Source organism: Pelophylax lessonae, assembly GCF_965119305.1.
Source record: "Pelophylax lessonae genome assembly, chromosome: 9".
Lineage (NCBI taxonomy): Eukaryota > Metazoa > Chordata > Amphibia > Anura > Ranidae > Pelophylax > Pelophylax lessonae.
In genome coordinates, this window is record NC_138776.1 from 253,652,476 (window position 1) to 253,678,640 (window position 26,165).

General features: G+C 41.4%; 1 long non-coding RNA gene across 2 annotated transcripts in view; it reads left to right on the forward strand.

Moving 5' to 3' along the window:
• The window catches only part of LOC309563003, an 87,198-nt gene extending 61,240 nt beyond the window's left edge, over positions 1 to 25,958 (forward strand). The window contains exons 1-3 of one of the 2 annotated variants that reach the window (XR_014225652.1): positions 20,098 to 20,173; positions 21,259 to 21,341; positions 25,848 to 25,958. This is a non-coding gene — a long non-coding RNA (uncharacterized lncRNA). Of the gene's footprint in view, positions 1 to 20,097; positions 20,174 to 21,258; positions 21,342 to 25,847 lie in introns of those variants that run through there. The other variant, XR_014225651.1, reaches the window with a different exon arrangement.
• Positions 25,959 to 26,165: the final 207 nt, after the last annotated feature.

Consider the following 26,165-nt stretch of genomic DNA (forward strand, 5'->3'; position numbering starts at 1 on the left):
CCAATAAAGGTGTAGATAAAATAAAAATTGGAATAACAAATATTTAAATAATGTCCACAATTGGTTAATCTATATGGGGTGTAGACCATACATATAGAAATGAAGGTAAGTCCAAAATTCCCAAATGTTAAAAATCCAACCAAAACGAGAGGGAAGTCGGTGATAAGAATGTTCCTAAGGGGTCGCCACGGTGCTCAAGGGGGTTTGTCAGAAGGCTCACCAGATATGTTGGATCCGCTCTACGGTAGGGGGATCATACAGGCTTGTAACAGGTGGAATTCCTCTTTCCAGGTCTTGAAGCAATATAGCTGGTCCTCATGCTGCTCCTGGGCACAGGGTCCCCTTTAGTGCACGGCCAATGGTCAATTAGACAAAATATATAGGGAGCCTCATAGTGAGATCCGTTTAAAATTTTATTGCATTCAAAAAAAATTAATCTGTCATGTAAAAACACTGCACATGCATAAGAGACAGATTCAAAAACTAGTCAGAACTAGTATAAAACATATGATAAAAACGGATTAATAATAAGGAGGCAGGCACGGACTTATAATCACTAGAGTCAGTGAGAAAATGGAACGGGGAACGCCGGCTTCTGCGTGCGTTCCACTCCATCTATCCGACTACCGGTCACGTGCCCCCTGCATGTGTTCCAAAATGACGCGTTTCGTCATCAATGTGCGACGTCTTCAGATTCTGAAATTAATTATTCAATCTTTATTTTATCTGCACTTTTATTGGCTGGTTGTAATACTTTGGTATAATTGCACTCAGTTGGTTGTTTGTACAACCCTTGAGGTGGTATCATATACACATATTTAATATATTTAAAGATCATTGCAAGCGCATTAAACGTGGGAGGTTATTCCTCTTTTCTTTGTATACACTTTACCCGTCCATTGACAGGCAGGAGTTTATTGCAGCTGCATCTTACATTATTTATATTATTTATAATATTTATATACAAATTTTCACAGAATTACATATAGTGCACCTATTTATATAATCTATTTATCACTAATTACCCATTGGCGCAGGTGAACCTCCTGTTTTATTGAACCCTGGACTTGGCCAAAGAAATAATGGCAATTTTCTAGGCTTTAGCAATTGTTTGGCTGCTGTAAAAACATGAACAAATTACAAGGTAATTTGAATTGGATTTTGGAAAAGCCTGGAGGTTCCAGGTTTAAGAGTGCATTTTGTTTATTTTTCTAACAAATTCAAAATTTTCAGAACAAGTCAAATTTGGATAGGTCAAAAAATTATGGACTGATTTTAATTCTGTGTGAAGAATAGCTGGTTGTTAAAAAGTGGGCTGGGAAGCCGGCCGCCACGTCCTTGACAACCGATGACTCTTCAGCTGTCATCGGACTTCCCCTGCTGAGAGCTGAAATGTGAAAAAAAGAATGCCGGCAATAAAAAAGTCAGAAAAAAAAAAAACGGCATGGGTTCCCTACATTCCATACCAGGCCCTTCTGGTCTGGTATGGATTCTAAGGGGAACCCCTGTGCCAAAATATTAAAAAAAACTGCATGGTGTCCCCCCAAAATTCATACCAGATCCTTATCCGAGCATGCAGCCCGGCAGGTCAGGAAAAGGGGGAAAGAGTGGACAGCCCCCCTCCTGAACAATACCAGGTTACATGCCCTCAACATAGGTGGGTGCTTTGATGGGGACAAGGGCAACTTCCACACAACCCTGGGATGTAGTTGGGGGGATCTGTGGGTGGAGGACTTATCAGAACCTGAAAGCCCCCTTTAACAAAGGGAGCTCTGAAATCCTGCCCCCTATGTGAATGAGTATGGGGTTTATAGTACCCCTACCTATTCATCAATAATGTGTAAAAATTTAATAAAGACAGTACACAGGTTTTTGACAGTTCTTTTATCCAAAAATATAAAACAATGCTCCACAATGTAGATCCATCCTCAGTTCACCCCCAAATCTCCTTCTCCCTATGTTGATAGGGAAAAGTGCCTCTTCCCCACAACCCTGGGCTGTGGTTGTGGGGGTCTGTGTGTGGGGGGCTCATCAGAATATGGAAGCCCCTTTTAACAAGAGGGCCTCCCAGATCCCATCCCCCCCAAGTGACTGCGTATGGGGCACATAGTACCCCTACCCATTCACCAAAAAGTGTAAAAAGCTCCTTAATAACCAGCTATTCTTCCTACAGAATTCAATAGTTTTTTGACTGATCCCAAATTGAGTCGTTCAGAAAATGTGGAATTCATTAGAAAATTATTAAACCAAATGAAACTAAACTAAACAAATTCCAAAACAAATCAACAAAACAAAATGAGTAACATAACAAATCTATCTGAAACTAAAGATATTTTTCCGTTCTGCACATGTCTATTCCTAACAAGGGTTGGGCCGTTAGTCATTTTAAGTGCAATTTGACTCTTTTTTTTCTCTTTAGAAATGACATTTTTGCTGTAGCATGTTTTATGCATGCTACAGATGTGCCCCTTTACAGGCATTTTAACCACTTCCATACCACAGTACATCATATTACATCCTGGGGTTTGAATGGCGATATCTGGATGATGGGTGCAGCTGCAGGCATCATTCAGATATAATTTTTTTTCATTCGGTGATTCCCTGCACCATAAGAACACTCAAATCGTCCTCCTCTCCTGTTCGGGAGTTCTGCTGTGAACCAAACAGGGTGGTGTTCTGCCCATCCCTATTCTTGACTATAATGATGAGGAAAGTTTGAAGGAACTGCATGAACAGCTTTGGCCGAATGACTGAAATTCTAACCATAAATATGATTTCCGTTTGGGAAAAGCTGGACATATTGTAATTGTAATGAGCATGTTCTAAAGAACAAAAGAAACCTTTTTCGATTGTATCTGGGGTTCCATCCAAATAGAAGGTCTGGAGGAAATTTGAAGGGCTTTCAAAAAAAATCAGTTGATACAACGATGGAAAGATCTAATGCTCTGGAGAATGATTCTTCAGAATTTCCACATGCACAAAATTCTACTGGTATATGGGCAGCTTTAGCTGTGTCCACTTACTGATGAGAAAGCTCTGTGCCATAGCATGGAACACATCAGAATGCTTCCGCTGGGTATTCAATAAGGAATTCAACTTTGTGGCATCCCGCTGTGTGTTATTCTTTAGCATTTTAATGTGGTCATAAAATATTAGTCAATGCGTCTTACAAAATACAAAATTATGGTCCCAGTGAAATACAGTTTTTGTGTAATAATCAATGATGATGTCTTATGTAACGATAACTGTGTCTTCTCTCAGGAGAAATGCTGATGAGGATGATGGGGAAATGACAGAGGAAGAAAAAAGAGGTATCCTGAGTACGCTGAAGAATGTAGCCAAGACAGCAGGCAAAGGTGCACTCCAGAGTCTGCTGAATGCGGCATCTTGTAAACTTTCTGGACAATGTTAAAACATGAATTGGAAGTCATTTGATGCAGAATATCATTTAGCTAAATACTAAATGTCTGATAAAAAATAAAAATATCAAATGCACTTTGTTTTCTTCTTTATTACTTGATGAACTTATTTTAGTTGGGGGAAAATATGGCCTTTAGAGCACTTTCCAGGGAATGTAAGCACCTATCAGCTTTCAGTTTGGATCCATTAGCCTCAATGATCCAGATAGATCCTCCACTTTATCCAATCAAGATAAAAGCATACAGAGTATATCAGGCATTGCTAAGGCAGACCATAGATTATGTGATTTTCTTTCCTCCTGCAATGGCAGAGTCATTGTGTTCTCCCGGTGTGGTGTGGTGGAGGGGGCATGGTAAGCCACCCCTGACTTTAGAACACAGTGATTATTGCTAGCTGCTATAGCTGTTGGAAATAGCCACATGCCAAAAATTCCGACATGCTGGTTGTAACCAAGTTGATCAATAGATCAAGTTGGGTACAATTAGCCTGCCCATAAATGATTTGAATCTTGGCCGACCCTGCTGAAATGGCCAAGATACAAACCTTCTATGGCCGGCTTTTACTTTCAGGCCAGGTTACACCAATACAGTGCAGCCTAGTGTGTGCAGTTATGTGTGTTTTTTATGCATTCCTGTGTGTCACCTGTAGGGCAGCCTATTTATTTCAATGGGCTGCCATACCTACAAGAAAGACAGGGAAAAATGTTCCTGACAGTTTTTTAAAATTGTACCACAACAAACTGCATGGGGCTGTGGTATCATGTAGTTTGGCATGTGAAGACTCACATGATTGCCAATGTATGAGGTGCCATGCATAATTAATGGCACCCCTCGCATCTGCTGAAGAGCAACACTTTTCTGTGCTTGAGAAACATGATACCGAGGGCACTGGGATGGGATTGGTAAAAATGTAACATGTTTATGGACAAATAAAGTATCACTTACATCAGAGGTCTTCAAACTTTCCAAAGGGTTGGTTTACTGTCTTTCCGACTTTGGGTGGGCCGGAGTGGCCAGAGTAAGTAGAAAGTGCCCCATCATCAGTGGGAGTAAAAACATGTCATAGTGCCTGTAGTCAATAGAAGGAGAAATAGTGCCCCATCATTGGTTTTAGTGGTAGGAATAGTGGCCCATCATTGATATTAGTGTGGGGAATAGTGCCCTATCATTAATATTAGTGGGAGAAGTAGTGCCCCATCATTGGTATTGGTGGGGGAATAGTGCCTCACCATTGTTATTAGAAGGAGGAATAGTGCCCCATCATTGGTATTAGTGGGAGGAATAGTGCCCCATCATTGGTATTAGTGGGAGGAATAGTGCCCCAGCATTAATATTAGTGGGGGGAATAGTGCCCCACTATTGGTATTAGAAGGAGGAATAGTGCCCCATCAATGGAATTAGTTAGGAGAATAGTGCCCTATCATTGGTGTTAGTGGGAGGAATAGTGCCACATCATTGGTATTATTGGGAGGAATAGTGCCTTACCATTGGTATTAGACGAATAGTGCCCCATCATTGGTATTAGTGGGAGGAATAGTGCCCCATCATTGGTATTAGTGGGAGGAATAGTGCCCCATCATTGGTATTAGTGGGAGGAATAGTGCCCCATCATTGGTATTAGTGGGGGGAATAGTGCCCCACTATTGGTATTAGAAGGAGGAATAGTGCCCCATCTATCGAATTAGTGGGATAATCCAAACCAACCACGCAAAGACAAAATATAGGGAGGCCATACCTGTAGCATGGAACCCTGTGTAAGCTGAGAGGAGGAGTATTAGAGTTCAATCAAAAAGGACCCCAGATTAGCCAAGAATAGCAGAAAATTCTTCACCACAGAGAGTGTTAAGTTGCTAAACAAAGTGCAACAATGTCCAAAATGCACCAAAAAAAATTAATTAATTTCCAGAGTGATCCATAGCATACAGTATTAAAAATCTGAACACAATTTAGAGAAAATTAGGCTGCACTGACTGTGGCCTCTCCTGAGCAATCAGTGTGCCTTTTTTATGCCTACATGCAGAATCCCCAGCCAGCCACTTTTGCCACCCACTGATTAGTCTCCCCACCTCACCCAAAGCACTCTTTGATCACTATAGGTCCCACCTCCCCCAAATTTCCCCCTATACGCTCTGCTCATCACAGATCCCCTAAAATATCACCCTTCACCCCCCAATCATTACAACTAAATGGGGTGTCACAATGCAGCACATGCTGACAGCACTTTACACTGATCGGAACACAAGCACTACAACAACCAACAGGAAATCCTCTCTGCTACCAAGTTACACCCAAACCCTGAGTCCATCATGAATGGGTGTCACTGGCAGACTGCTATCGGAGTGGTGTCTGACCACCCCTTTCCCCCATTCTTCATCCACCTCTACAGCATAGCAACCACAGAAGTTGCTATGTATGGTCACAGAAGGATAGCATTGGGGCAGTCTGCCAGCCAGAAGCAGCCTATAGATACTGGGGTGTCTAGAAATCCAGACAATTGCTACACACCCCCCATAACACAACACATTTTCCAAGTTGCCATCTTTGCTCAGGTAGGTGTAGAATCTTCTTATTGCAATCAGGGGGCATACTACCAATCAGAAGCAGCCTGCGGGTATTGGGGTACCCACAGACCCCTAAGATTATTACGAGACTCCTTGACATCTAACAGCACACAGTCCCATTAAAATTTGCAATGGATGATCAGACAACAACAGAACAATCAATTTCCAAATTGCTTTAATCAGACAGGGGGCATCTGATACTTGCAATCAGGGGGCCTCCTACAATCAGAAGCAGCCTGCAGATATTGGGGTGTCCAATGACCCCTAAAATAGCTATACACCCTTTTAACGTTCCCACTGTAATCTCTAACCTTAGTCACTCTAGAAGTTGCAAAAAAGAATAAGCTATAGGTGACATCAGTGGCAATCAGAAAGGGAGATGAAACTCTCAATAATGGGGTGCCCAAGCACACCCCCACACAGGGCAGGCCGACACATGGCCCTGGCAACGCCCAGCAGCCCTGAAACTGCCCTAAATCCTCCAACACAGTTCTTCTCAGAGCCCCACACTGCTTATCTGTCCATATATGGGGCTGACCCTAACCCTTTATGACTACTATCTTCTGATGGCTCCTTCAAGCAGGATAATGCACCATGTCACAGAGCTCAAATCATCTCACCGCTGGTTTCTTGAACATGACAATGAGGACACTGTAGTCCAATGGCCTCCACACTCACCAGATCTCAATCCATTAGAGCACCTTTGGGATGTGGTGGAACGGGAGGTTAGCATCATGGATGTGCAGCCAACAAATCTGCAGCAACTGCGTGATGCTATCATGTGAAAATGGACCAAAATCTGTGAGGAATGTTTCCAACACCTTGTTGATTCTATGCCATGATGAAATAAGGCAGTTTTGAAGGCAAAAGGGGGTCCAAATCGGTACTAACAAGATGTACCTAATAAAGTGGTCAGTCAGTATGTGAGTATGATATATATATATATATATATATATAATCTCACAAACGTGAGTACATCCCTCACATTTTCGTAAATATTTTACTATATCTTTTCATGTGACAAAACTGAAGAAATTACACTTTGCTACAATGTAAAGTAGTGAGTGTACAGCTTGTATAAAAGTGTAAATTTGCTGTCCCCTCAAAATAACTCAACACACAGCCATTAATGTCTAAACCGCTGGCAACAAAAGTGAGTACACCCCTAAGTGACAATGTCCAAATTGGTCCCAATTAGCCATTTTCCCTCCCCGGTGTCATGTGACTCGTTAGTGTTACAAGGTCTCAGTTGTGAATGGGGAGCAGGCGTGGTAAATTTGGTGTTATTGCTCTCACTCTCTCATACTGGTCACTGCAAATTCAATGTTAGAATATTTAATAATAATATCTTGCGCTCGTACTTCATTATGTCAGAATATTTATACTGCTCTGAATATAACAGTTTCTATTTGTGTCAATAAACAAAGATCTGTGAAGAAGGAGAATCTCCACTTATTTCCACAAATCAATATGTAGCGAATTCTTTTTATTGATTAATTTCTTTTTAAAAGCATATACCAATCTTAGTGAGTACAGTCTACAGTATGGAATATATATAAAATATTTATTCTCAAGACATGTATTCACTATAAATGATCAAACAAGAAGTGACACAAAAAGATAACTCTACATAACACACTAACTTCAAACAATCAATGCAATGTGATGTTTAGCTCAATAATGAAAGTGAAACTGAAACAAAGTGAAAGCAAAACGAAAGCAAAACGAAAGCAAGATTACCATTTCTCCAGGTATAGCATAAACCATAAGTATTCTATATAAACAGACCACAATTGCCTGCGGCTGGGATTGTAATCTTATTACCCTTAAATATGCAATATAAAACATACAAAGAAGTAAACAATATTGAATAATATCAAATAACATAGCAAGGCATAGCAAGGCATATTTACCACACTTAAGATGTCTGCTAGCTTCAAATGGTCGTTACTAGAGTCCTAAAATGGATGCCAGTGAGGGAGGAGTTTCGTTTGGCGTCCCTCAAAGTTTCAGATGAATGATGGAGCAAGATGGAGTATGTCTAAATGAGTCTATGTATGGATGTGTAGTAATGTGTATGTTGCAAGTGTAATGGGTGTTGTCAGTATGTAATGTGTGTCTCTCATATCTGGGTTCTCTCTTTTATATGTTATGAACAAAGGGCTATAAAATGTACCATAAGTTAAACCCAGAGGGATGAAACATTATTCCCATTGGTTGGGATATTCTATACCTTAACTGGTGAGGTCAGAGTCACACCTCTTTTAATAACTCAATAAAGTTAAATGATGATTTCTCTATGTTCAAGATTAATCATAAAACACAGCATAAAAACCTGTCCATACTCTTAGTACATACATAAATGTCCATCTGTATCTCTATCATTCACCTTGGCAAGTAATGCCATATCAATAATTATATTTTTAATACAATATATATATTTATATTGGAAATATCTAAATTATCCCAAGACTGCATTTGGTATTATCTCCATAGGAGGCAGTATTGTACTGTTCATTAAATTTTGTGTTTAACATACGTCCCAACAGACAAAGGCCCGCTATTCAAAAATAACCCTTTGACCTCTTGGCTAGTGAAAAGCCATTCATTATTTGAATTCTGCCATTACTGTCAGACATTTTGTCTGGTTTGTAGAATTTATATCATTTAGCCTAGTCCAAAGCAATTCTTATATAAACACTCCTACCACATGCCTTAAAATGAAGTAATTAGTATTCACTCTAAAGTCTAAGTAAAATTTGTCATTTACCAAGAATATAAACCCAACATGTGGTAGACAAACAATTTCTAAATATATATATATATGTATATGCCTTACATAATATAATGACATAATTATGGCTAATATCTTCTCACACATAATGATGTATCTTTTAAAACTTATAGTTTAAATGAACCTATTGTTCATCTTTAAAATACAGACAATTAAGGAGACATCACCCCCTTAACATGGCACCTCATGGCAATGAACTCTCTGAGGATCTGAAAAAAAGAATTGTTGCTCTACATAAAGATTTCCTAGGCTATAAGAAGATTGCCAAGACCCTGAAACTGAGCTGCAGCATGGTTGCCAAGACCATACAGTGGTTTAACAGGACAGGTTCCACTTAGAACAGGCCTAGCCATGGTCAAGCAAAGAAGTTAAGTGCATGTGCTCAGCGTCATATCCAGATGTTTTCCTTGGTAAATAGACGTATGAGTGCTGCCAGCATTGCTGCAGAGGTTGAAAGGGGTGGGGGGTCAGCTTGTCAGTGCTTGTCAGCTTGTTAGTGCTAAGACCATATGTTGCACACTGCATCAAATTGGTCTGCATGGCTGTCATCCCAGAAAGAAACCTCTTCCAAAGATAATGCACAAGAAAGCCCGCAAACAGTTTGCTGAAAACAAGCAGACTAAGGACATGGATTACTGGAACCATGTCCTGTGGTCTGATTAGACCAAGATAAACTTATTTTTTTCAGATGGTGTCAAGCGTGTGTGGCGGCAACCAGGTGAGGAGTACTAAGACAAGTGTGTCTTGCCTACAGACAAGCATGGCGGTGAGAGTGTCATGGTTTGGGGCTGCATAAGTGCTGCCGGCACTGGGGAGCTACAGTTCATTGAGGGAACCATGAATGCCAACATGTACTGTGACATACTGAAGCAGAGCATATTCCCCTCCCTTCAGGGACTGGGCTGCTGTGCAGTATTCCAACATGATAACAACCTCAAACACACCTCCAAGATGACCACTGCCTTGCTAAAGAAGTTGAAGGTAAAGGTGATGGACTGGCAAAGCATGTCTCCAGACCTAAACCCTATTGAGCATCTGTGGGGCATCCTCAAACAGAACATGGAGGAGCGCAAGGTCTTTAACATCCACCAACTCTGTGATGTCATCATGGAGTAGTGGAAGAGGACTGCAGGGACAACCTGTGAAGCTCTGGTGAACTCCATGCCCAAGAGGGTTAAGACAGTGCTGGAAAATAATGGTGGCCACACAAAATATTGACACTTTGGGCCCAATTTTTAAAATATTCACTTAGGGGTGTACTCACTTTGTTGCCAGCAGTTTAGACATTAAGGCTCGGTTCATACTGGGGCGGCACGACTCTGTAGTACTTCGGGGGCGACTTGTGCATTCCCATGCACCACGACTTTGGAGCGACTTGCACAGACTTCACATAATGGAACTCTATGCAAGTCGCTCCGAGGTTGCCCCGAAGTAGTACAGGACCCTTTCTCTAAGTTGGAGCGACTTGTGTCGCTCCTATTAGAACGGGTCCTGTAGCAGTCAATGGACCACGAGGGAGCGCGACTTGTCAGGCTGACAAGTCGCCTGACAAGTCACGCTGGTGTGAATGGAGCCTAATGGCTATGTGTTGAGTTATTTTGAGGGGGCAGTAAATTTACACTGTTTTACAAGCTTTACTACTTTACATTGTAGCAAAGTGTCATTTCTTCAGTGTTGTCACATGAAAAGATAGAATAAAATATTTACAAAAATGTGAGGGGTGTACTGACTTTTGTGAGATACTGTATATATATATATATATATATATATATATATTCCCTCTCGCAATAATACTTGTCCCATCCAGCTGTGTTAATACAGTGACCAGATGGGAAGTTGCTAATAAAGGTGTATTGGTAGAAATTCAGTTTCATCAAAATGTTTTTCGGCTTTGATTACCTGGCAACGTACATGGGTTTAAGCAAAAATACAAATAAAATCAGCTTATTATGTGTCAGACTGAAATCACATGTGCTCTTAAGAAAGGAATGACTTCAGATACAAATATTAGGTGAGAATAATAAACATCACCGGTGTAACCTTGAAGAACCTCTATTAAGAAATATGGGGAATGTTGTTGAGAAAACTCTCAAAAGCTATCTTTATAGTTTAAAGCAACTTCAGCAAACAGTTTATGCAGGATTAGCCCCTAGTATTGGTGCTAGTTTATGCAGTAGAAGCCCCTAGTATTGGTGCCAGTTTCTGCATTAATAACTCCTAGTTTTGGTGCCAGTTTCTGCAGTAATAACTCCTAGTATTGGTGCTAGTTTATGCAGTAATAACCCCTAGCAGTGGTGCCAGTTTACGCATTAATAACCCCTAGTATTGGTGTCAGTTACGCAGTAATATCCCCTAGTATTGGTGCCAGTTTATGCAGTAATAACCTGTAGTATTGGTGCCAGTTTATGCAGTAATAACCCTTAGTATTGGTGCCAATATACGCAGTAACAGCCCCTACTATTGGCGCAAGTTTATGTAGTAATAACCCCTAGCAGTGGTGTCAGTTTACGCAATAATAACCCTTAGTATTCTGCCAGATTACGCAGTAATAACCCCTAGAATTGACGCCAGTTTATGCAGTAATAACCTCTAGTATTGGTGCCAGTTTATGCATTAATAACCCTTAGTATTGGTGCCAGTTTACACAGTAATAGCCCTTAGTATTGGTGCCAGTTTAAGCAGTAATAGTCCCTAGTATTGGTGTCAGTTTATGCAGTAATAACCCCTAGCATTGGTGCCAGTTTATGCAGTAATAGCCCCTAGTATTGTTCCAGATTACGCAGTAATAGCCCCTAGTATTGATGCCAGTTTAGGCAGTAATAGTCCCTAGTAGAGTTGAGCGGACACCTGGATGTCCGTGTTCGGCGGGTTCGGCCGAACTTTAAAAAAAAGTCCGGGTCCGTGTCCCGGACTTTTGCCGAACTTTTCCCGGACACCGAACCCCATTGAAGTCAATGGGGACCCGAACTCTCAGGCACTAAAATGGCTCTAAAACACCAATGGAAAGGGCTAGAGTGCTGCAAATGGCAGCAAAACGTAGTTAAGAGCATGGCAAGTGCTCTGCAAACAAATGTGGATAGGGAAATAACTTAAAACAACAAATCTTCAGAAGTACTGTATGAGATGAACCCCAAAAATTTGGAAAGGTGGATCTCACACGTACAAAACCACACTAGGCCCCAATTACTATTGTTTGTACCCCTAAAAGGCTGAATGAGGAGTAGGAGGAGTATGGAACAGGCAGCACCCTCAAATCTTCAGAAGTATGAGATGAACCCCAAAAACTTGGAAAGGTGGATCTCACACGTACCAACACAAACTATCCCGCAATTTAATTGATCCCCAAAGGTTTTTATTGAATAGCGGAATAGGAAATATGATCAAAAAAGTGTATGTATCTCACACGTACAAAACCACACTAGGCCCCAATTACTATTGTTTGTACCCCTAAAAGGCTGAATGAGGAGTAGGAGGAGTATGGAACAGGCAGCACCCTCAAATCTTCAGAAGTATGAGATGAACCCCAAAAACCCCAAATATCATTCAGCTCTGCTGCAGGCCACAATTTAATTTTTTTTAACCCAAGGCTGTATATTGAATAGTGGAATAGAAAAAAAGTGTATGATTTCTGAAACCACTCAATATTAGCACATGTGAACTGAACACAGCAGTGTATGATCAGTCACTCAGCACAGCACAGCTGAAGGAAAAATGCTGCACACAGTGCCTGATAGAAAAATACTTTTCTACCTCCTCCTCAGTGGGCAAAAAAGATTGTGTTCACTGCACCCCAAAAAGATTTTGTTCACTGCACCCCAAAAAGATTTTGTTCACTGCACCCCAAAAAGATTTTGTTCACTGCACCCCAAAAAGATTGTGTTCACTGTACCCCAAAAAGATTGTGTTCACTGCACCCCAAAAAGATTGTGTTCACTGCAGCCCACACACAGCAAAATGGATGTGGACCACTGACACCTGCCTATCTTCTATCCCACACCACACAGCAATATCGATTGTAGTTTGTAGAACACACTGTCTGACCCTAAAAATCAGCAGACTCTGTCCCTAAAAGGATTGATAAGATCGTAGATCGGGTGACTGCAAACCCCCCCCCACACAGCAATATCGATTGTAGTTTGTAGAATGCACTGACCCTAAAAATCAGCAGACTCTCTCCCTAAAATGCCTAAAACTCGCCCTGCCTAACACACTCCGACCTGTCCCTCAATTCTATCCGGACACAAATGTTTTTTTTTTCCTGTCTGTCCCTAATCAGCAGCCAGCACCCCAAAAAGATTGTGTTCACTGTACCCCAAAAAGATTGTGTTCACTGCACCCCAAAAAAGATTGTGTTTACTGCAGCCCAAAAAGATTGTGTTCACTGCAGCCCACACACAGCAAAATGGATGTGGACCACTGACACCTGCCTATCTCCTATCCCACCCCAAACAGCAATATCGATTGTAGTTTGTAGAACACACTGACCCTAAAAATCAGCAGACTCTCTCCCTAAAAGGATTGATAAGATCGTAGATCGGTCACTGCAAACCCCACCCCACACAGCAATATCGATTGTAGTTTGTAGAACACACTGACCCTAAAAATCAGCAGACTCTGTCCCTAAAAGGATTGCTAAGATCGTAGATCGGTCACTGCAAACCCCACCCCACACAGCAATATCGATTGTAGTTTGTAGAACACACTGTCTGACCCTAAAAATCAGCAGACTCTGTCCCTAAAAGGATTGCTAAGATCGTAGATCGGTCACTGCAAACCCCACCCCACACAGCAATATCGATTGTAGTTTGTAGAACACACTGACCCTAAAAATCAGCAGACTCTCTCCCTAAAATGCCTACAACTCGCCCTGCCTAACACACTCTGACCTGTCCCTCAATTCTATCCGGACACAAATGTTTTTTTTTTCCTGTCTGTCCCTAATCAGCAGCCAGCACATTGATGTGTGCTCTCTCCCTGAACTAAACAGCAGAATGACGCCGCAGCGGCGCTGCCTCGAACTTATAAAGACTTGGTCACATGCTTCAGACGGCCAATCACAGCTACTGATACATTTGTAGGCATGGCTGGGATGGCTTAGGCACACCAGTTAAACGCTTGTTGATTGGCTGTTGAAAGCCCGCCATGAAAAGCGCGCCAAAGCATGCAAAACCCGGAAATAAAACGATCGAACACGGATTTTTACCCGAATATACAGTAAAGTTTTCGGGTCCGTGTTTGGGTAACAAAAATCCAATTATTCGGTACGAACACGAATAATACAGTCCGTGTTCGCTCAACCCTAGTCCCTAGTGTTGGAGCCAGTTTATGCAGTAATAACCCCTAGTATTGGTGCCAGAATGACTTCAGATACAAATATTAGGTGGTAATCTCTGGGTCAATTGGCATTACAATAAGAACCACAGCTTTTATAGCTCTGGTCTACCTATTCTTGCTTTCTGAAACCTTTTATTTTGCACAAGGGGGTACTGGCTTTACTGGCCAAGTGGAGACATACCAGAGCCTGACCATGAATATTCTGGTCATGACTTGCTCCCCTGAGATACATTTCTAATAATATAGAGTATAGCCATTAAAAGAAAAGACTTCTTTAACAGTTTTTTCACTAATGGCAACCAGTACACACTGAAGGAACCTACACACCTGGGATACCACCACAAGTTGACCTTCCACAAGGATCCCCTCTCTAGTAGGTTCCGCACATCTTCAATCATTCCAACTGATGGATAATTTAAAGATGCAAGAAGACAACTGGAGAAGTATTGATCAGAGTGTAGCTTTGAAGGAGTGGAGGAATCACTCATGGGTTCTTTGATAGCCTACCCTAGCCTGGAAAGCCTGCAATTTCATGCACTTGCCATTGAGGAGGTGATTTAAATCTACTATTAAGGGTCGTTCCCTTGTGCCAGATTACACACACAATGTTACTGTGTGTCTATACCAGACTTTACATCTGGACTGAACTGATATTTATATCGCCCCCGGGGATTCTTTTAATATCCTTCCAGTGACTATTCTACATAGGAGTATGGCATCAAGCCAGTTTTATTCCCGATAGGAGAGTATCTATCCCCGTGGTCCCTTTATTATCCCCCCATTATGGCATCTACAGGGAGTGTGTGTGTATGAGCACACTGTGTGGACATCTGCTGTGGTGTCCAGACAACCTTGTCTTTTTTAACTGTGTGTGTGGTGGAGGTACAATGTTTTATACCTAGCTTATGTAAAATTAAGCATTTCCAATAAATCCTTGTTTATATAAGCTGCTTGGTCCATCATTTGACTCCCTTTAGGGGTTTCTTTAACTCTATTTATGTTGGATGTTTTCTTGGGTTATTTGGACCACACTAAGTATGCATAGTGGGACAGCAACAAACTGGTGGATGTAATTTATTACATTACCATCCAGTTTATTAACTAGGTGTGGTCTAAGTGGTTTTTAGGAATATTTTTGCTAATTAAAGTAATTTGCTCCCCCTAACCCGTGGACTTACCTATTTTCAGCTAACTCTGGTCTGGTCACATGATTCCTTGTGTCAGTCAGCGGTGGCTGCAGGGGAGAGTAAAGAGCTCTTGACAATGGCCGGTAAAGCCTGGAGTGGTGACATCACCCATAGGTTCCTATGTCCCATCTGCCTCTCTCCACTGCATATACCACTGGCTCACACAGGGGATAATTTGAACAAACTGTAAACAGCCTGAAAATAGATGTATACATCTTTTCTATACAGGTTGGCCAGCACAGTGGAAACACCTACAAAATGTTATGTTATAAAGAAAACACCCCAAAGTAATTTCTAAGAGGCATGGTGAGTCTTTTTTGCATTAAGTTTTTAAAAAATGCAGAAATAAATTAGAAATATGTATTTCTTTTACGCAAACGTGTCAATTAATATGATATTTCTAACACACGTCATGGGCAAGATTGCAAAACATTCTGCTACTCTTTCTAGAATGGTGATACTGCAGGTGTTACAGTCTAGCCACATAGAGAAGTCCAAAATCCAAAGAGCACCTTCAGGCATTCCAGGGGCATAAATTATGCATCTAATTTCCTGACTACCTATACATTTTTGGAGGCCCTGGAGCACCAGGACAGTGGAAACACTAACAAAATGAAAACATTTTGGAAATCGAACACCCCAAGGTATTTTCTAAGAGGCATGGAGAATCTTTTGAAGACTTAATTTTTTGCCAAGATATTTCTAACACACAACATAGGCATACTTAGAATTACACCTCAAACACATTCTGCTTCTCCTTCCAAGTATAACGATACCACATGTGACACTTTTTTACTGTTTGGACTGACATTGTGTCTTGTGTTTCACACAAATCAACCAATTGTATAAAAAAGCAATCTACTGTAATGGTTGCCTTTATATGTCTGGTCATGGAATATACTGTAGCTTAGTCTAGCATCACCTATAGCAGTCCCAGTGCCTATAAGCCAGGTAAGCCTAGCCTAATGATACGTGGCTGCCTCCGGTAATGCCATCTTTACTGGTCAGGAAGTACTGGAGACTAAAGGAAGGAAATATAATAGAGTTCATGTGGTTCCAGGGGTGTAGTTGTCCAGAGTGGAGGGCTGTGTCTGGGGTCTTGCAGGAACATAGTCAGTCAGAAGTGCAGATGAATCAGTTCAGGTGGCAGGCAGAGAATTGGTCAGTGAACAGACAAAGGATCCGTCCAGGCAGCGGGCATAAATTTGGTCAATAGACAGGCAAGGGTCATTACAAATGGTAGACAGAGGCAACACTGCACAGGTGTGGTCTTTATAAGGAGCACTGTTGTGGGTTGCACTGGTCTAGTATCAGTGAAACTTGTGTAGTGGCAATCAGGAACACAGTTGCTGGCTTAAACTGGTCTGGTGACACTGGGGACTAGTGCGGCAGAATTCAGGAACACTTCTGATTATTTACACTGGTCTGGGGACACTGGGGCTGATGTGGCAACAATCAGGGACACTGTTACTGGCTTACACTGATGTGGTGACACTGTAACTGGTCTGGCAATGAGATTGGGATTGGAAAAACAATGTGGTTGAGTTGTGGTTTTACCGTCTCTAAACTGCAACCCCCTTTACCTGCAGAGGCAGTGGCCGGGGGTGTACACATGTTGTGGCTGCAAAACTTTTATTCACAGCTGTGGCAGGAATTATACCCCTCATATGCCTGCCAATCATATCCTATTTAAGTAAATGGGGTGCTGGTGCATGGGCCAATTTGTTCAAAGCATGTGGTAAGGAGGCCATACAACAGCACTTCATTGGCTGTTAAATGCGCTCTAAAGAGCAATCCAAACACAGATTGTTATTTAGAAAGTATCACACATGTGATCAAGTCCTTTTAGTGACACTTTGACTGGTGTGGCAGTGATCAGTGACACTGTAACTGATGTGGTGGTCATCAGGGACATTGTGACTGGTGTGGCAGTGTTTTGGGACACTGAGACTGGTGCAGCAGTGATCAGGGAAACTGAGACTGGTGAAGCAGTGATTAAGGACACTGACTGCTGCAGTGGTAAATAGGGATACTGACTGGCAGCACTGATCTGGTGACATTGTATTGCTGTAGCAGTGATCAGAGACAATGGCTGCTGGCACTGGCATACAGTGATATCAGAGCAGACAGTCATTGTATATAATAGCTTCTGGTCATTTCTCCATCTGTGTTTGGCATTATTCATGATGCCAGTGTTTACTACTACTATTGCTGCGATTGGTCAAAGCTCTCACATGTTACAGGGTCATTGTGACTGACCCTGTACCATGTGATCACCTTGACCGATCACTAAGTCACAGTAGTAAGCAATGGCATCACAAATGACAGCCACTGTTTACTACTGTTCATGTGATTGTTGTGATTAGTCACAATGATCCCATGGTATCAGGGCCAATCACAGTGGCCAGTTACCCCTATAAGTGATCTGCTGTTTGCAGCCTGGGTGCTACGCATCGGTGCCCACAAAGGCAGAATGTAAGGGTATACCCTACCAAATTAAGTAGGCAACTTGCTGTCCATTTATACACAGTAGCCAGGTGGGAGGTGGTTAATAACTTACTCTCAACTGAGAGCTAGGGCAAATTAGCAAGTCACAGTGGGGGAGACACAGTGCTGATGTGTGGTTTCCCGGCATGTTGCACCATTTACTCACACAAGAACAATGCAAAGGTTTGTACTGACAGCACAGGAAACCAGGCATTATGCTATGTCTACATGTTGGGGCTGCACTGGACATTGCTGCTAGAATAGCATCAAAGCATATGCTGCGAATGAACCCTAGGGGTGTTTGTAATCTACCCGGTAAAACTGAGCATAGCAGTCCACTTTACAGACTTCCATCATGGAAGGGAATGGGAGTCCATCCAAATATCAGAAACCTTAGTTATCAAGATGTGATAGCCAGAGACCAGCCAAGATACAGTAAGCATTAAGTTGGTGGAGCACTCTCCATGATGAGAGGTTACACAGAACTGGACCTTGTCTATAAGCACCATTCCTTTCCACCCATGTGAGTTGCCTAATTTGTGTGCACTTGTCATTACGTTGATACTATTTGAGCCAGTGTGTCCAGTGTTTATTAATGGAGGAGAGGAAACCTTCTGATGCTGCAAGCCATGGGTATGCACAGAGGATACTACCTCATCTAGCAGGATGGGATCCTCTGTTTTCCAGTGGCGTGTAATGGCTAGCCTAGCTGCTAATAGTTTATATAAAGTTACACAGCGCAGTTGGTGAGGGATATTGTCTATGCCTATGCTTAGTAAGGCAAATTCAGGTGATGGGTCAATATGCATTTTGGTAACGCTGCTGAAAAGCGAAAAGACTTCTAACTTGAAGGTTGAAATTTCATCGCAAGTCCGCAGTAAATTAAGTAAGCTGCCTAATTCACCACACTTTCTCCAGCAATTTGGTGATACTGATGGAGTAAATGCATTTGTACTTAGGGCAGGTGCTCTTCTCAAGACTGAAAATCGACTCTGAAGCTAGTGTATAAGGAGACAGAAAAGAGCCTCTAAGTGTAGCATTTATTAAACATGAGGTAGCAAGGATGACAATAAATCACTCACTAGAGGAATGTGATAAAAAGGCTCATCTGTGGAAGGAAGTGTCCCCATGGAAGGGATATATGGCACCCCACTCCAGGTAGACAGAGACCATGGTTTCTGTCTACCTGGAGTGGCGTGCTATTCATCTCTTGCATCGGGACGCTTCCTTCCACCAATGAGCCTTTTTATCACATTCATTAAGTGAGTGTTTTATTGTGGTCCTTGCTACCTCAGGTTTAATAAATGCTACAGCTAGTTTACTGAGGAGCCATGTACTAAGGTCCTGCCCAGGATTTGTGTAGATTCAATGTTTTATCATAGACATGTAGGAGGATTGGTGAACCGGGCCTTTATTTAACCAGGATAGATAGTAAAGTAGTCCCTTAAATTGATGTACCCAGCACCACCCACTGATCTTTGTTTGGTCAGGTTGACTCTAGAACTCCTAGGTTTTTTTTTTTTTGCCACACAAACTTACCTAAGGTAGAATGTAGGGATGCAAAAAAGGATATGGGCACAGGGATAGGCATGGATCAAAAAATATATAATAGTTGTGGTAGTTAAAGCATTTTGAATGTGGCAAGTCTACCTGACTAAGTAAGGTATAGTTTAGAAAGCCCTTCTAATTCTTTTGGGCTCCTGTGATCTTCTGCTCATATTTGTCATTGTCTGGAGCATGGGTGAGCTTCTTCCCAGTCAGCACTCACAGCAGCAGGCACAGGACTAGACTTCCTAGCAGCCTGGGTGGCTCACATACATACCATGGGTTCACTGGGGTTGGAGGTGCTGGAATATTTGTTTTGAGTGATATCAGTTGAGGCTGACAGAAGTCTGAATGGTGTCCTGAGCACCACTTCTGCTGGGGACAGAACTAGGGACCCTTTTTTCCAAAGACATCCTCCTGAAAGCAGGATATCTCAATGGATGGCATGTTCACTCTATTTTAAGAGAAACTGAATGAACATTTAGACTGGAGTAATAATAACCCACAATGCTCTATAAAACAAAATACAAATTTGGGCTAAAATTACACTTAAAATGATTTTAGATTAAAACTGTCTAAAAAGCAGATCAGGAGATATTTGGTTTTCTCACAGGGCGCTGATATTTGTCCCACCTGGAGGCTAGCAGGCAAATATTTTGCTAAATACATGTGGTATCAGTTATGTGTTCCTAAGAAAGATGTGACTTTAACATTAAACTTTATTTAAATTTCTGTGTACTCAAATTGTTTTTCTGCCATGATATAAGCCAACCCCATTCTCCACAGTGTAGACCGTCACTCAAGTCTTCCAGCTGTCTACATTGTCAACACCAACTGAACTACCCGGTAAGCATATGCTGGAATATCATTAATATAATATTAATCCTATAAGATTTATTTATAAGGAAAGAAACCTTGTTATTCAGTTTTTAGTTTTCAGTTTGAATTCTATGTTTGATTCTAAATGATAGAAAGGTTCCTCATATAATTTTTCTAATAATAGTTTATTTTTTTTTCACAATGAATGTGAAAATTCTAATTTAATCACAAAATTCGAAACAGAAAATACTAACACTGTCTAACCTAGAATTAAACCAGCTATCTATCCTAATTGTAAGTGTTTTTAATAAGCTATCAACCAGATTAGACAAAGGTTTATTCCTGTGCACTGAATAGTAATTTTTTGCTTACAATTTTGGTGAAACTTTTATTAAACTCAAATTTCTAAATATCTTCCGCATATTAAAAGATATTACACTAGAACGTTAGAATTCATAAATGATATTCTTTATTTTCACATAATCTCATTAGTCTCATTTTCCTTCTCTTTAAACTTGAAACAAATTCAGTTCACAGAGATCGTTATCTGGAGACTCTTCTCATTCATACAAGAAAATCCCTCTAGAAACCATTAATCCAGTTAGTAAATCAGATAGCTATAAATTGATTTTCATTCCAACATCCTTTAGTTCTGATTGAGTGAGGACTAAATTGAGTAACCCAGGTGAGGCAAAAGGCATCCCATTTAAGATAGAAAGCCCTGGAAACCATAAATAATGGAGACCGGAACTTCAGTTCTTGTGAGCTCCAATGGCATCTAAGAATCTGCTGTGCTCATCCTTTTATGAGATTGAGGAACAAGATAGATCAAGATCCCTTAATCATTGTTTTATCCATGGGTAACCAGATTCAGTAAGGTCTGGAAAGCATCAAGCAAATCCATGTCAATAAAAAGCACTCAACATTTCCATAATGGGTTCCAGGTGTACGGGATCTTTTCTGATGGTTTAGAGCAAACAAACATTGGACCTTTTATTGTATTGGAACAACCATTTTATGTGTACCTTACATTAGGGGGAACTCATGTTATTTTTGAGTCATCTTTTCAATTGTGTCTTCTTTTTCTTTTCACGAATCCAAATTATCCACAGAGCCCAAAGATGTTCACCATGAAGAAATCCCTGTTACTCTTTTTCTTTCTTGGGACCATCTCCTTATCTCTCTGTCAGGAAGAGTGAGTATCTAAAATACTTTTTTGAATAGAAGTATGGACTTTTAAAGCCTAACTTTTGGCAATACATTAAACATAAAGGTGAAATATATACTGTATATAAGGATTGTTGTACTAAAGTCATTTTTATGTCTGTTTATTCAGTTCTGGGATTTGTACAGCTCTGCTACACATTACAGGCCTTGCGGCCATCTCATCAATTACTTTGATTTTAAAAACCTATTTATATAACTGGGAAAGTGAGTGAAGGGGGGAATCTTTTTGGTGAGAACACAATACAAACATGACAGAGTTTCTAATCCTATCAATACAGAAAGGAGTGTAAGACCAAACCTGGATAAAAAAAAAGTCCAAGACAATTTTAATTTTAGGTAATTAGGTCATATAAGGACAGCCAACGTGTTTCAGGATACATTTTACATTTAGAAAACATCCTTCCCTGTTCCAACCAAACCAACAGACAATTTTGACTGGATGCCCCCCCCCCCCCGTCAGCAAAATAAATAATTAGAGGTGGGGTTAGGTGGGTTGATGTGAGCAGGGGAGGAGTTTGGATAGGTGTACAGGTGTGGGGGTGAGAGTTGTTTGCATGAAGCTTTCCTTCATCTGTATGCACAAGTTTGAAAATGTGTTGTTCTGGAGTTTAAAGGGTGACAAAGAAGAGTCCAAGATCAGCCCGGCCTTCAATCCCAGGGATGGAGAGATCTCCATTGTTAAACTGTGTGTAGATGGTACAGGGAATGTGAGTGCCAAGACTGGTGGGTTAGGGCAGATGTTTGGAGGGATTCCTGGGAGTCGTAAGAATAGTCAGAATTGGGGTTGAGTGTGCTGGGGAAGGGTGCACTTACTTTTTAGGCTCTGTGCTGCACAGTGTCCTATTGGATTCATGCCATTGGGGATTGGAAACAGAGGCAATTTTTTAGCTGTGATATTAGAATCCATACATTTAGATATAATGGATACCATACAATAGTTCAGATGGAGACAAATAATCCTTGGAGTGCTTAAGGGAAGAGTGGAGTCGCTGATGTATAAGATGAACTTGGAATGTCCTGAGAGATGCTTGACATCATTAAAGGGGCAAGGCGGGTGAAGGGTATTGCAGAGAAGGTGTAACAAAAAAGGGAAAAGGAAAGCGGGGAGAGGGAGGTGGGGGTGGGAGGAAGGTGAGATGGAGAACAGGACAAGTGTATTCCAAAGATACACCACCATTCAGAGGTCCAAAAGGTCCAGCCTAAATCCCAGTGGAAGATTGTATAAGACCCAGGGATATGACATATATTTGTTTGTTGTATCAGTCAGCCTGGCTTCTGTTTTTTTCATGCAGAATAATTAAGTGAACCCTGGACTTGGCTAAAGAAAGAGTGGGCAATTTTCTAGGCTTTAGCAATTGTTTGGCAGCTGTAAAAACATGAACAAAATTACAAGGTAATTTGAATTGGATTTTGGAAAAGCCTGGAGGTTTAAAGTTTAAGAGTGCATATTGAGCTAAGAAGGTGACCACAGAGTCCATCAGTTCCAAGATCATCTGAAATCTTTCTTTTCGGAACTGCCATGTCATTGGGCAAGTTCCTAATTAGACATGTACAATTCATTTTGGTACGAATGTAAGTTAGGACGAATTTTTGGATATTTGGATTGTATCGTATAGTAATAGTAATGAATTTCATTGAAATTCATTGAAATTCATTTTGTGTATTTTTCTAACAAATTCAAAATTTTTCAGGACAATTCAAATTGGGATCGAACAAAAGATTATGGACCGATTTTAATTTTGTGTGAAGAATAGCTGGTTGTTAAAGCGGAGTTCCGGGCACAAAACAATATTTTTTTTTGTGCCCGTCCGCTAGTTCAGCCTAACCTGAAAAGGAATTGGATAGTTAGATTTTTTTTTTTTTTAAAAACTCACCTTGTAATTGACGATCGTAAATACTCACCTCAGGGTACTTCCTCCCTCACCCCGTCACTTCCTGCGCTGCGATGATTCCCAGGAATCAATGCGACGTCACCGGCCCCTTTCGTCACTTCCGGGCGACGCCGCATTCCCCTGCTAAACAGCTTCTGGGCATGCCCAGAAGCTGTTTAGGAATGCGGCGTAGCACCGGAAGTGACGAAAGGGGCCGGTGCGGCGCATTCTGGGAGAAGAAGACGCGGAAGAAGACGCAGAAGAGGACCGCGCCGGCTTCAGCTGCCCACAAGAAAGATGGAAACGCTGTGGAAGAAATTTTATAAGTGAGTATTTCTTCTAAAAGGTAAGTGCGAACCGGGACAGATCAGAGGCTAGCCATTGTGGAATGTGCTAGCCCTGACTGTCCCGGGGGTATGTTCATTAAAATATGACATCTGTGCCCGGAACTTCGCTTTAAAAAGTGGGCTGGGAAGCCGGCCATCACGGCCTTGACAAACGATGACTCATCAGCTGTCATCGGACTTCCCCGCTGAGAGCTGAAATGTGAACAAAAGAATGCCAGCAATAAAAAACAACAGCATGGGTTCCCTACATTACATACCAGGTCCTTCTTGTCTGGTATGGATTCTAAGGGGAACCCCTATGCCAAAATATTTTTAACAAAAGGCATGGGGTCCCCCCAAAATCCATGCCAGATCCTTATCTGAGCATGCAGCCCGGCAGGTCAGGAAAGGGGGGGATGAGTGGGCCCCCCCTCCTGAACAATACCAGGTTACATGCTCTCAACATAGGTGGGTGCTTTGATGGGGACAAGGGAAACTTCCACACAACCCTGGGCTGTAGTTGGGGGGTCTGTGGGTGGAGGACTTATCAGAATCTAAAAGCCCCCTTTAACAAAAGGGGCCCCAAGTCCTGCCCCCTATGTGAATGAGTATGGGGTTTATAGTACCCCTACCTATTCATCAAAAATGTGTAAAAAGTGATAAAAGACAGTACACGAGTTTTTGACAATTCTTTTCTTAAAAAATATGCAACAATGCTCCACGATGTAGATCCATCCTCAGTTCATCCCAAAGCACCCTGGGCTGTGGTTGCGGGGGTCTGCTTGTGGGGGGCTCATCGGAATCTGGAAGCCCCTTTTAACAAGGGGCCCCCCAGATCCCAACCCCCCCAAGTGAATGCGTATTGGGCACATAGTACCTCTACCCATTCACCAAAAAAGTGTAAAAAGTTCCTTAATTACCAGCTTTTCTTCCTACAGAATTCAATAGTTTTTCGACTGATCCCAATTTGAATCATTCCAAAAATGTGGAATTCGTTAGAAAATTATTAAACCACATTAAACTAAACTAAACAAATTCCAAAACGAATCAACAAAACAAAATGAGTAACGTAACAAATCTATCTGAAACGAAAGATATTTTTCCATTCTGCGCGTGTCTATTCCTAACTAGGGTTGGGCGAATGGTTCCGCTCAAGCATGAGTGCGGGTTGAACATTTGCAGGGTGTTCGCTGGGTGTTCACCCCGATGAACACCCTGCAATACACTGAGCGCTGTACAGTGCATTCACCCCACACACCGTTTTTTTTTTTTTTTTTTAATTTTGGCTTGGGGTTCCCCTCCAAATCCATACCTGACCCAAAGGGCCCCTGGGGGGGGGGACCCACGCCATTTTTTTTTCTTTCTTACTTCAGTAGCTGGGTGCCAGCAATTGTAACTGTGAGTTATTTTAAGTACGATTTGACTCTTTTATTCTCTTTAGAAATTAAATTTTTGCTGTAGCATGTTTTATGCATGCTACAGATGTGCCACTTTACAGGCATATTAACCACTTCCATACCACAGTACATTATATTACATCCTGGGCTTTGAGTGGGGATATCTGGATGATGGGTGCATCTGCAGGCATCATTCAGATATAATTTTTTTTTCAGCCGGCGATTCCCTGCACCATAAGAACACTCAAATTGGCTGTTCAGCTGCTTGATTGTTCTTACAGGTGGCAGGAAGGGACGTCCTCCCCCCCTGTTCGGGAGTCCTGCTGTGAACCAAACAGTGTGGTGTCCGGCCCATCCCTATTCTTGACTATAATGATGAGAAAGTTTGAAGGAGCTGCATGGACAGCTTTGGCCGAATGACTGAAATTCTAACCATGAATGTGATTTCCATTTGGGAAAAGCTGAATATATTGTAATTGTAATAAACATGTTCTAAAGAACAAAAGAAACCTTTTTCAATCATATCTGGGGTATCATCCAAGTAGAAGGTTTGGAGGAAATTTGGAGGGCTTTCAAACAAAATCAGTTGATACAATGATGGAAAGATCAAATGCTCTGGAGAATGATTCTTCGGGATTTCCTCATGCACAAAATTCTACTGGTATATGGGCAGCTTTAGCTGTGTCCACTTACTGATGAGAAAGCTCTGTGCGATAGCATGGAACACATCAGAATGCTTCCGCTGGATATTCAATAAGGAATCTAACTTTGTGGCATCCCGCTGTGTGGTATTCTTTAGCATTTAATGTGGTCATAAAATAGTAGTCAATGCGTCCTAAAAATACACAATATATGTAACGATAACTGTGTCTTCTCTCAGGAGAAATGCTGATGACGATGATGGGGAAATGACAGAGGAAGAAAAAAGAGGTATCCTGGATACGCTGAAGAATTTAGCCAAGACAGCAGGCAAAGGTGCGCTCCAGGGTCTGGTGAAGATGGCATCTTGTAAACTTTCTGGACAATGTTAAAACATGAATTGGAAGTCATTTGATGCAGAATATCATTTAGCTAAATACTACCCATGTCTGATAAAAAATAAAAATATCACATGCACTATGTTTTCTTCTTTATTACTTGATGAACTTATATTAGTTGGGGGAAAATATAGCCTTTAGAGCACTTTCCAGGGAATGTA